Here is an 11944-nt window from a genome sequence, read left to right as displayed (position 1 = left end):
GAGGTGCCTGGCAGGCTACAGCCCATGGGGTCGCAAAGAGTAGAACGTGACTGAATGGACTTAGCATGCATGCACATAAATTCAGTGGTTGGTGCAGGGGTCGGTGAGCCCTGCACAACCCACATGTTTCTAATGTCCGTGGCGAGCGGACCTGGCATTTAATGGACACTGACCGTGTTGGCAGTGCTGTGTGGGGCTTGGGGTTAGTACTGTCCCAAGCTGTCCAGTGAGGACCCAGAGCTTCAGAGATCACGTGACTGGCTGAGGTCTCCAGCACGGGCTCCCTGCGGCCTCTCCAGGCTGCCCCCTTGGGAGGACTTGTCCCCTGGGGCACGGAGGTAGGACACGGGCATGGCCCCTCCCTGGACTCGGCTGTGTCTTGAAGCCTGTAGGAGCAGGAGGGGGCTCTCCCTCTTGTTGCTCTGGATCCATTTGTAGCAGGCCTCCTTGGGGGGCTGGATCATCCACACAGGAGAAGCTGGACCATCCACATGGCCTCTGACCACAGTCGGCATGGTCATGGCGGGACCCTCGCAGACACCCTCACGAGGGTTTTGGGCATCCTGGCAGCCCTGCCAGCGCCCCTGCTCTGGGTTGGCAGCTGCGGCCTTGGCCTCCACCAGGCGTGGCCTCCTCCAGGTGTGGCCTCCACCAGGCGTGGCCTCGACTGGGCGTGGCCCAAGAGGTGGGAGGCTCAGGAGAGCATCTGTGGCCCTCAGCCTGCCTCTCCTTGGAAGCCTGGAAGTCTTGGGAGGGCCTGGGCATGAGTGAGTCTAGAGAAACAGAAATGTTTTGAAAGCAAACAGTTCAATGGGGAAAGCACACTTGGTCAAGACCTGGGAAAGTGGCAGGTCATGACGCGGAAGTGTCTCGTCGGGGCGAGATGTAAACACAGCTCTGCAGACCCGTAGCTCTGACCCCGAGCTCCCGAGAAAATTATCTGGTGTGCAGTCACAGAGGAACGAAGATTCCTGATGGGAAATGGGGGAATGACAGGGACAGAGCATGTGTGTTTCATGCAGTCCTCAGGTGCTGGGGCTGGGACAGCTTCAGAGGCCAAGGGTGGAGCCTTAGGGGATGGACTTGGACAAGAGGTCAGATCTCAACCTACCCACCAGAGGCCAAGGTACAGCGCACCTCTGAGCCTCAGTCTCCTGATCTGCAGAATGGGGCGATAACTGCCCCTTGGAGGGCTGGCCCAAGGCTAAGAGTGAAGCTGCCCGTGGGCAGCGTGTCACCGTGTCAGCCCCGAGGGCCCCCGTGTGTCACTGTCACGGTCGTTCACACCAGGCATGAGACGGCTGCTGTTGGGCAGCCAGAGGTGCTTGTGTGTGGCAATGTCCCACTAGCCTGAAAGGGGCTCTTGGTGTGTGTCCACCAGCAGGAAGTCCTCGGTCAGGGCTAGGCAGGGCAGAGAACTTGGTGAGGGGTGCCCTGCGGCGTGGCAGAGGAGTGCCATGATGGTTGTGACAGCTGGGAGGAAGGCTTCAGGAAGACCAAGTTACTGGATAGGGGCAGCATCAGGAAAGGGAAGTGTGGCCTGGGCCAGGGGGGCCAGAGAGGGAAGGAGAGGGTAAATATACAGGGCCAATCTCGAAAGACCCCTGGACATGTAGGGTGGGTAGGATGGGTCTGGGAGAAAGCTGTTTTCTTGTCTGTTAAGCAGGGACTTTAGACTTTTGGAGAAATAACAAAGAATATGCAAATAATTTGTTGTTTAACTTACATTTTACTGTGAGATATTTAGACATGGAAAGGAGCTGGGGACAGGAGTATTGGTATAGAATAAGTTAAAATATGATAATGCACACTGCTGTTATTGACATTCGTCCATTCTTGGGAATAAATGCTCTTGGGATTGCTGGTCTCCTTTGGTTGATTTCCAGAGCTCCGATCAGCTTGAGTCTGACAGTTTCTGCCAGGGTCTTCATTGCCTTTCAGATGTCCTTACTCTCTCCTTTTCACTGATGTTAGCCCTCATTACGGAGAAGGCAATGGCACCCCACTCCAGTACTCTTGCCTGGAAAATCCCATGGGCAGAGGAGCCTGGTAGGCTGCAGTCCATGGGGTCGCGAAGAGTCGGACACGACTGAGCAACTTGACTTTCACTTTTCACTTTCATGCCTTGGAGAAGGAAATGGCAACCCACTTCAGTGTTCTCGCCTGGAGAATCCCAGGGATGGGGGAGCCTGGTTGGCTACTGTCTAAGGGGTCGCACAGAGTCGGACACGACTGAAGCGACTTAGCAGCAGCAGCCCTCATTATGGTTTCTGTAGGAAGAAATTTCTTTAACATTCCTCACAGTGTAGATCTGCCAGTAAGGAATGATGAATGGCCTTGGGTTCTGCATGTCTGAAATTTGTATTTGTTTATTTTGCCTTCACTTAAAAAAGTAATCAAATACATATTTTATTTTTTGACTGCACTGGGTTTTCATTGCTACACACAGGCTTTCCCTAGTTGTGGCGAGCAGGGGCTACTCTTTAGCTGCAGTACATGGTCCTCTCATTGAGGCACCTTCTCTCATTGGCGAGCACAGGCTCTAGAGCACGCTGGCTTTAGCAGTTGTGGAACCTGGGCTTAGTTGCTCTGTGGCAGGTGAAGTCTTCCTGGACCAGGGATTGAACCCATGTTCCCTACACTGGCAGGCAGATTCCTAACCTCTGGACCACCAGGGAAGTCCTCACCTTCATTTTTGAAAGACATTTCCCTGGACATAGAATTTTAGGTTGACAATCCTCCCACCCTCAGTATTTAAATATGTAATCTCATTGTCTGCTGTCATTTAAGTTTTGTCCCTCTGTACATCATGTGTCTTTTTCTCTGATGACTTTTAAGACTCTTCTCACCTCTTCTCAGCAATTTATGTTTTGCCTTGGTGTGGTTTTCTCTATATCTATCCTGTTTGGAGTAATTGAACTTCTGGGATCTGTGAGTTTATTTTTCATAAAATCTAGAAAAATTTTCAGCCACTCTTTCTTTTTGAAAGTTTTTGAATTAAAAAAAAAATTATTTATTTGGTTGCTCCGGGCCTTAGTGGCGGCACACGGGATCTTCAGTCTTTGTTCTGGCCTATGGGATCGTTTTTAGTTGCGGTACTCAGGATTTTTCAAAGGGTCTGCACCATTCTGTAATCTCACCAGAAACACATGAAACCTCTAATTCTTATTCTCTCACTGGCGTTTGGGGTTGTCAGTGTTTTTCATTTTAGCCATTTTGATAGGTGTGTAAAACCAGCTCATCATGGCTTTAGCTTGCATTTCCCTAACAGTTAATGATGTTGAGCACCATCTCATCTGAATATTTGCCTTCTCTGTGTCTTCTTTGGTGAAGTGGCTGGTTGGGGTTTTACCCATCTTTTATTTTGCTTTTCTCACTGCTGGATTTTAACTTTTTGATATATTCTGGATAGAAGTTCTTTACTGGATATGAGATTTGCATATTTCTCCTAATCTGCAGCTTGTCTTTATATTCTTTTACCAGCGTATGTCAAAGAGCAGAAGTTCTTAGTTTTGACGAAGTCTAATCTGCCATTATTTTCTTTTATGCATCTTGCACTTGGTGCCGTGTCTAAAAACTCTTTGCCTAATTCAGGTGATAAAGATTTTCTTTCATGTTTTCTTTAAAAAGCTTTTGCTTTATATTCAGATCTATAGCCTTTTTTATTTTTTGGTATAAGATGTATGTTTGCTGGGCTGTGCTGAGTCACTCAGTTGTGTCTGACTCTTTGCGACCCTGTAGACTGTAGCCCGCCAGGCCCCTCTGTCCATGGGATTCTCCAGGCAAGAATACTGGAGTGGGTTGCCATGCCCTCCTCCAGGGGAATCTTCCCAACCCAGGGATCAAAGATGTGTGTTTAGATCAGCTTAAAAACTTTTTTTTTTTTTTTTTGGCCCATGATGTCCAATTGTTCCAACCTAATTTTCTGAAAGGACTATACTTTACCCTTTGAATCGCCTGTGCACTCTCGTCAAAAATCTCTTGGCTGTTCCTGAGAGTCTGTTTGCGGATGCTCTGTTCTGTTCCATTGATACATGTGTCTACCCCTTCACCAGTATCATGCTGTCTTGACTAATGTAGCTTTTTAGAAAATCTAAAAATCAGGTAGAGTTATTCCTCTGATTGTATTTTCTTTTTCAAAATTTTGGCTTTGCTAGTTTCTTGGCCTTTCTATTACGATTTTATAATTGATTTGTCTATAACTATAAGAAATCATGCTGGGGTTTTGATTGGAATTGTGTTAAATCCATAGAGCTATGTAGGAAAAATTGACAACTTTGTGAGTCTTCCAATTCATGACCATGCAGTCTCTTGATTTATTTAAGGCTTCTTTGGTTTCTTATATCAGCTTTTATAGTTTCTAGCCTATGAGTTCTATCCATGTTCTGTTATATTTATGTGGCTGTGTGTGTGCTGAATGGGCCTCCCAGGTGGTGTTAGTGGTAAAGAAAGTGAAAGTGTGAAAGTTGCTCACTCGTGTCCGACTCTTCGCGACCCCCATGGACTGTAGCCTGCCAGTCTCCTCTGTCCATGGAATTCTCCAGGCCAGAATACTGTTGTGGGTAGCTGTTCCCTTCTCCAGGGGATCTTCCAAACCCAGGGGTTGAATCCAGGTCTTCCACATTGCAGGCGGATTCTTTACCATCTGAGCCACCAGGGCCACCTGCCAATTCAGGAGGCATACGAGACTTGGGTTCGATCCCTGGGATGGGAAGATCCCCTGGAGGAGGGCATGGTAACCCACTCCAGTATTCTTGCCTGGAGAAGCTTGTGGACAGAGGAGCCTGGAGGGCTACAGACCATGGGGTAGCAAAGAGTCGGACACAACTGAAGTGAACTAGCAAGCATGCACCTGGGTGCTGAATAGTCTAATAAGAAGCCTTTCGTGGGCATGATCCTTCCTTCTAGACAATCCAGGGCATAACAGAAGGACTTAGACTCAATTTGTAGAGAGTGCTGGGCGGGGCAGGCGTTTCGGTGTGTCTGACTGTGAGCCTGGCGCTGGAAGGCGCTGGGAACACCAGATGGGTGGGACTTGGTCCCTGTCCTCAAGCAGCTCAGATATCCCACCCGGAGTTTGCTCAAACTGCCGTGAGTTGGCAGGGCTTCCCTCTCTCCACCCTCTACTAAACCAAGGGAGGGAACTGGCACTCCTCCTCTCACACTTATTAATACGTTTAATTAACCCCAGGCAACATTTGCCAACACTAATTGCAAACTGGGAGTGTGGAGTGAAGTGTTCTGGCAAGTTCTTGGCCACATGAGACTCTAATAGCTTGTTCTGGATGGCCCCCCAATGGGTAGAGTCTGGCCCTTTGGGTTTTCTAACTGGTGAGGTGCACCTGCCCACTGCTCCTTACACGGCTTACTGGTTTGCAGGAGAAAACACTGCTGAAATCCATCCTGATGGGATTGTCACTGTGCCCTTCCAGGGAAGTGTCTGCATGTCTCTGTTCCAGCTCTCCCATGCCTGCAGGCTTGGGCCTGGACATCCGACGCTGCAGTGCAGCCTGCTTGAGCGTTTCCAGCCTGAATCCCAGGCAGAAACAGCATCCTGCCCTCCTGTGCCTGACTGTGAGTGAGCGACAGCTTCCTCCTTGGCGAGGCTCTGCGGTGTCCCTCCTAGCTTGGCTCTGTGTATAAGGAGAGAGGTGCCCACGGTAACCCCTGAGTGCTGGCTACTGTTTCATCTCAAACTGAACCATTTCCAACAGCATTTTAGCTGACTTGACTCAGTTGTTTTGGAATCTGTGCGTTCCGTTTGGGCCAAGTCAGAGAGCCCACCGAGGGGCCCTGGGTTCTGCGGAGGCAGCCTTGCTGGCAGGCGTGGAGAATGCAGAAAAGTGATGGGAGGTATCTGTGAGTGGGGATGAGCCCTCTGGGGGTGGAGAGGAGTGGGTCAGAGATGACAGGACACATGATGTTGGGGGGAGAGGGCCCCACTGCTCTCTGAGAGGTGATCCAGCCGTGAGTGGAAGGACAGTGGGAAGGGAAGGGCAAGGCCAGGCCCATCCGAGGCCTCGTAGGCTGCAGACACGCCTCCACCCACACGTGACACCGAGGTCACCCTGCATCAGCTGAGCCTCATCTGGGAGCAGAGACCTGGTACCCAGTGGGGCTTCTGCTTGAGATCCAAACTGACTCGAGAATGAATCTCGAGCTGGAAGTCCACAGAAAGAGTGAAGGCTGACTGCACCGAAGGCTGATTCAGGCTGAATCAGTACCAAAACCCAGCTCACACTGGTTTGAATGATGAGGGAATGAAAGATTAAACGCATAAGGAAGGCCCCAGTGGGGGAAGCAGGACCGGTCTGTCCAGGCACCAGGCTCTCAGACAACGCCAGCTGGAAAGGAGGCCAGGCCTGAGCAAGGCTGGCCTCAGCAGCTCCAACGGTCGTGGAAGGCTCCAGTTCTGTGGGGCGCATGTCCGGAAGGTCTGGAAGCCCAGGAGTCCAGATGAGGCTGGGCCCCAGCCACTGCCAGGGCAGCTGGAGCAGGACAGAAGCTTGTCTGTGCTGCATGGATGTTTTAGGGCTCATTTCTGGAGCAACACGATCCGGGGTTTGGGCAACACAGGTCCTTGGGAAGGACAGCTGAGCCCAACAGTCATCCATTCATTCACTCTTTTCGTTTTATCTTTTCACCCAGGCAGCGGAGATTCAGGAAGGCGCTGTGTCAGTAGCTGTGATGGGCAGGCCAGGTCCTCGTCTGGCCCTGTGGATTTCATAGCCTGGGGAGGGAGACAGAAAATCCAACAGGCCCTTCCCTCGCCGAGTGGCAGGGGGAGCATAGAGGGGCAGGGAGTGCAAAGAGCTGAGAGAGTGAAGAGGAGCATCTGTCCCTGTCTGGCGGTGCTCAGGGAGGGCTGCCTGGAAAAAGCAATTCCCACTTGAGACCTGAAAGGCCTATGGGAACCAGCCGTGAGGGGGAGGGGAGGGTGTCCGAGGTAGAGGGGCCAGCATCTGCCAGGCCTGGAGGGAGGGGAGAGTAGGTTGTTGGAGAGCAGGGAGGAGCCCGAGGTCAGGCTGAGCTTTGGGTCCTGATCCCCCCTTCCCAGCCCAGGAGATGGAATTGATCCTTCCTCTCCCTGTGGTCCTGCAGCTGACAACCTCTCTCCTGGTGCTGATGGCCTTGGGCCTGGGGGAGGCTGTGCTGTGGGGCTTGGGATGTCAGAAGCAGGGAACCAAGGGGGCCTGACTCTGGGACTGAAATCCCTGGTGTGTCCTGGAGGCTGCTTTGGCCAGAGCATCTGCAATCTCTGGACATGGCCCAGCCCTGCCCCGCCTGGAAGAAACACGGTGCATTTAGAAGGACGAAGGCAGCTGAGATCTCCACAGGATTCTGGGATTCACATTTGAGAACCCAGAGATGGCAGATGTCCCGCCTTAATTCCGGGATGGTGGGGGGAGAGGGGTGATGCCAGCCGGGCATGCACGTGGGCGCCGGCTTCTCCATGGCCGGCTGTTCCTGCCAGTGGCTACAGAAGAAGAGCCACGAGGTTTAGCTCCCTGCTGACACTTGGCCGGGGTCCGATGATTCGACCGGCCTCCTCTTGGCTGCGCACCGCGGTGCAGATGAAAGAGGACGAGGCACCAAACACGAACGAGCGGCACAGCCTGCGAGGGGGTGTGAGGGCTGCAGGCGCCCTGCCCATGGCTCCTGCCAGCCTCGCAGCCTCGTTGGCTGAGGATCAGATAGTGCAGACGTGGCCGGGGAAGCAGAGCGGTGGGCCGGGGCCTTCTCCATGTGTGCCCCCACCTCCACTCCAAACATGAAAGCAAGCTCTGGGAGTGCCAGAAACTGACCATAGATCAATATTTCTCCGTGATAAGCTGCCTGGTGCCAGTGAGGCACGAAGCCTCTGATGAGCGCAGGGCCTCTGCCAAGCAGGAAGGAGTGGTTTTTACATTTTCGCCCTCCTCCACATCTCTCTGAAGCTCAAGGCCTGCTGTGTACCAGGCGGAGGGGAGGAGGCGTCAATGTCTATTTGATCATCCATAGCAGTCAGGGAGCTGCCAGTAGGAAGGCTTGGGACTTGGTGATGCCCACTGATCCCAGGCTCGATGCTGGGTCAGCCGCGCAGCCCATGCGTTTCCCCTAGGCACCTCTGTGGCCAGGCGTGTGGCTGGCGTTTGGCATCGTGAGCTCAGATCTGCTTTCCTTTGCTAAGGCGCTTCGGAGCTCTTCTCCCTGAGCCCGTCTGCTGCACCAGCTCAGGGAGGGGGGATTTGACAGCAGAGGTGATGGGTCTGCGTTTACAGGTTGGGGGCTGGGAGACAGCATGTGCGGAGGGGGCTGCTGGCGATACCTCCTGGCTGGGGGGTCAGCAGCAGAAGGTGGGGGTTTGCTTGGCAGGCGGGGCTGGGAGGAAGGAGGGCTGAATGGGAAGACAGGAGCAGGTATTGGCCTAGGCTCTGCAGTGTTTGTACTGAGAGCTGTCGGGAGGAGCTCCTCTAAAAGGGTGTGGAGGGAGTTGGCAGCATCAGGCAGATTCTACAGGGCTTTACCGGCAAGGGGTCAGTGGAGGGAGGCTCTGAGGTCCGAATGGGGGCCCCCCGACTCTCTGATCTTCTTCAGGTCAGAGGTCATCTCAGGATGCCCTGGGGAGCTGGATGCAGTTTTGTGTGAATGCAGATCTGGCTCTGTCACTTATGAATGCTGCCAAGTGGCCCAGCGACTTGAGACTGGCTTTCCCCCTTGCAGGACTGTGTAAGGTGAACGGTAACAGTGCCTCCTGGGTGCCAGGCCCTTTGCACATCTCATCTCCTGTAATTGAGTTCATCAACTTACCAAGGCCAGAGACCAGGAATCTGGACTGAATCTGTCTGGCTCTTTCCACAGCACCACGTGGCTGTCGCGTGTGTGTGTGTGTGTGTGTGTGTGTGTTTGTGTGTGTGTGTGACCACCCCAGCTCTGTGCTTTGCATACAGTCGGTGCCCAGAAATGTTAGCAGGAACCTTCCCCCTCTTTCCCTCCCCGAAGCCTCCCTTTCCTTCACCCTCTATGCTCAGGTCAACACACAACTGTTGAGGCCTCACCTGTGTGCACAGCTGGGCACCCCTCCGCAGGGCAGCCCTGAAACGGGAAGTGGCTCCCCAGCCCCTGGCTGCAGCATGGCAGGGTGTGGCCACGTGGCGAGCTCTTGGAATGTGGAAGTGCTGCACCTCATTAGCTGATGTGGTTAACGAGAGGGTGTGCTGGGGGCGGGGAAGGGAGTCGATGGGTGTTAGTTCTGCAGGATGAAGACCTAGAGAACCATTGTGCAATGGTGTGCCTGCCCTGCCCGCCCTGGACTGTGCCCTTGAACATGGTTAAGATGGTGCATTTTGTGTGCGCGTGTGTGTGTGTGCTCAGTCGTGTCCGACTCTTTGTGACCTCATGGACCTCCTCTGTCCAGGAAATTTTCCAGGCAAGAATACTAGAAGGTGTTGCTATTTCCTCCACCAGGGGATTTTCTCATCTCAGGGATCGAACCTGAGTCTCTTGCATCTCCTGCACTGGCAGGCAGATTCTTTATCATTGTGCCACCTGGGAAGCCCCTGTATTTTTGCCACAATAAGAACAAACTCTTCAGACTGGATGTGCTGTCTCTGTAGAGAGAACTCCAAGAGTGGACCGAGTCCCTGAAGGAGCCTGTAGAAGGTGGCTGGGCCAGGAACCGCAGCACTGGATGTGACATGAGTTAAGATGTTAATTGTTCCTGTGTGAGATCACCGAGATTCTGGGCTCTTCTCTGACAGCAGCTAGCATTGCCTCAACTAGTCAAGGGGGCTTCAGAGTGAAAGACATAAGGCCCCCCTGCCCTCTGGTGTTTACAGGATGGAGGAGATGGTGGACAAAAAGCCTATAACCCACAGTGGGTGTGCACCTTCAGAGCACAGGGAAGGATGTGGGAGAGCCAAAGGCGGGGAGGGCTCCTCGGGATAAGAGAAAAATTCAGGAAGGACGCGGCCAGGAGGAGAACTCTTCCGAGGCTGTAGAGGAGAAGACAGGTTGCTTGGGAAGGGATCCCCATCTGAGCAAAAACATGAGAGTTGAAATCCAGGCGATGTGTCTGAGGACCTGGGGTGGGGGTCAGGCCATGCAAGACTGAAGAGTGTGGGCTTAGTTCTAGGCGATGGGAGCCATAGAAGTTTAATGAGGGAGAGCATGTTAGATACACTGTGCTTCATGCAGAGGCCGCCTGGAGCAGGAGGTGTCAGAGTTGGGAGACCAGGAGGGAGGTGGAGGATGGAGGGGAGAAGTTCAAGAGGGTGGGATCCCAGGACCTGAGCCGGGAGAGGGGCAGGGGGGAGGGCACCAGCAGTGGGGGAAGCCTCCCTCCCCTCTTGCAGGCAACTGCAAAGTTGGGGGAGGCAAATTTGTGGTGGTCACATGACTTGCTGATGCCAACCCAGAAATGCTCCCTGCGTCTGTCCCATCCTCTCCTCCCTCAGCAGCTCATCCCTGGGCTTTGGAGCTGGTCCACTGTCCCCAGGGGCATAGTCTTGAAACTCATCTGCATGCCCGGCCATCACCCTATTGTTTGAAGACTTCCCGTGACCCCGTAATGTCTACAAGATGGGTTGTAATGTTTCTGGGGGTCTGGATCCTGCTGTTCCCTCTTTGCTCATGGGATGTCGCTCCTTTGTGGTGCCCCAGGGCCGCGTGCGCCTCTAGGTGTCTGAACTTGTCCCTGTGTCTGCCAGGAAAGGCTTCATGCCTCCCCTTCTTTGTCTGGGAGGGCGGATCAACTGGCCTGGTAATGATTAGGGCAGCAATGCCCAAGTAGAGGGCATCATTGCATGTGAGTGACACAGTGGCATGCCATTGGGAAGGGGTTTGTATGTAGGTAAGTATGTGTGAATGTGTGTGATGTGTATCCCTTGGCAAGCCCAGCTTGGCTCCTGGAAGTGCCCTGCAGCTGGACAAGTGTCCTCTGGAGCCCAGTCTGGGCTTCAGCCCCTGGAAATTGCCTCATTCCTCCTTGGGCATCTAACCTGCAAGCTGGACCCAAGCCCGGGCTCTGGCCCTTGCAGAACACCCAGTTACACCAGGGCCCCGCCCAGTATGAGCCTTTGAGAAATGCGTTGAAAAGCACAGCTTATGGACCTGCTGGGCTGGCAGGTGCAGGAACCTGAGCGATTGCAATTTGCACAGGTCGACCCTGCAGCAAGCGCGGCACCAGTTATTTCTCAGTGAGCAGCTGCAGCAGCCTTTTGTAGCATAATAACAGGGAGTTTGGGGAGCAAGCTTCTGGAAAGGGTTTGCTGGGCAGCTTTTTCAGCTGGCTTTGTCTTTGCTAGCTGCTGTCACTCAGCGGGCACAGAAGACACCTCAGCCAGATTCCCGGGGCCTGCTGATGGCCAGGCTGCTGCTCTTCTGGTGGGGCTGCCAGGCTCCGGGCACCCGGCCTTGTCTCATCCTTCCCGCAGCACTGAGGGGTAGATACTCGGATTCCCTATGAAAAGATGAGGGCCTCAGCAGTGAGCCAGGGGCCCTCTGGGGGCTCATGGTACAGCTGGAATTAAACCTGGGCATGGCTGACTTGCACACACTTGCCCTTTGGATACTGTGTCTGTCTCTGAGGAGTCAGGGACGAGCGCCTCTCAGAGCCAGGGCCTTGCCTGCCTCGCCCGGCTCAGCCCCAGCCGCTGCTCGCAGACACCTTGTGTTCTAGGTGAGCCTGTGTCCGGGGAGTGCAGAGCGGCCTCTACTCTGTGTCCTTCATGTCGTGTGGACAGCCAGCGTGTGCTAGAGGCTGACTGTGTGCCAGAGCATGCGGACTACAAAAATGGCCCCGGATCCTTCCCCCTCTGGTTCACACCTCCTCGCTGGTTACTTTGGGAGCCCTCCCATTCCTACTCCACTCTTGGCCACGAACTTGCTTCAGCCAATGTAACATCCGCAAATGTGCCGCAACTAGAAATTTGAGGAGCTTGTACACTGAGCTGGTCCTCTCTTC

This window comes from Bubalus bubalis, chromosome 23 (genome assembly GCF_019923935.1).
Source record: "Bubalus bubalis isolate 160015118507 breed Murrah chromosome 23, NDDB_SH_1, whole genome shotgun sequence".
Taxonomy (NCBI): domain Eukaryota; kingdom Metazoa; phylum Chordata; class Mammalia; order Artiodactyla; family Bovidae; genus Bubalus; species Bubalus bubalis.
Note: the sequence above shows the minus strand (reverse complement) of the source record.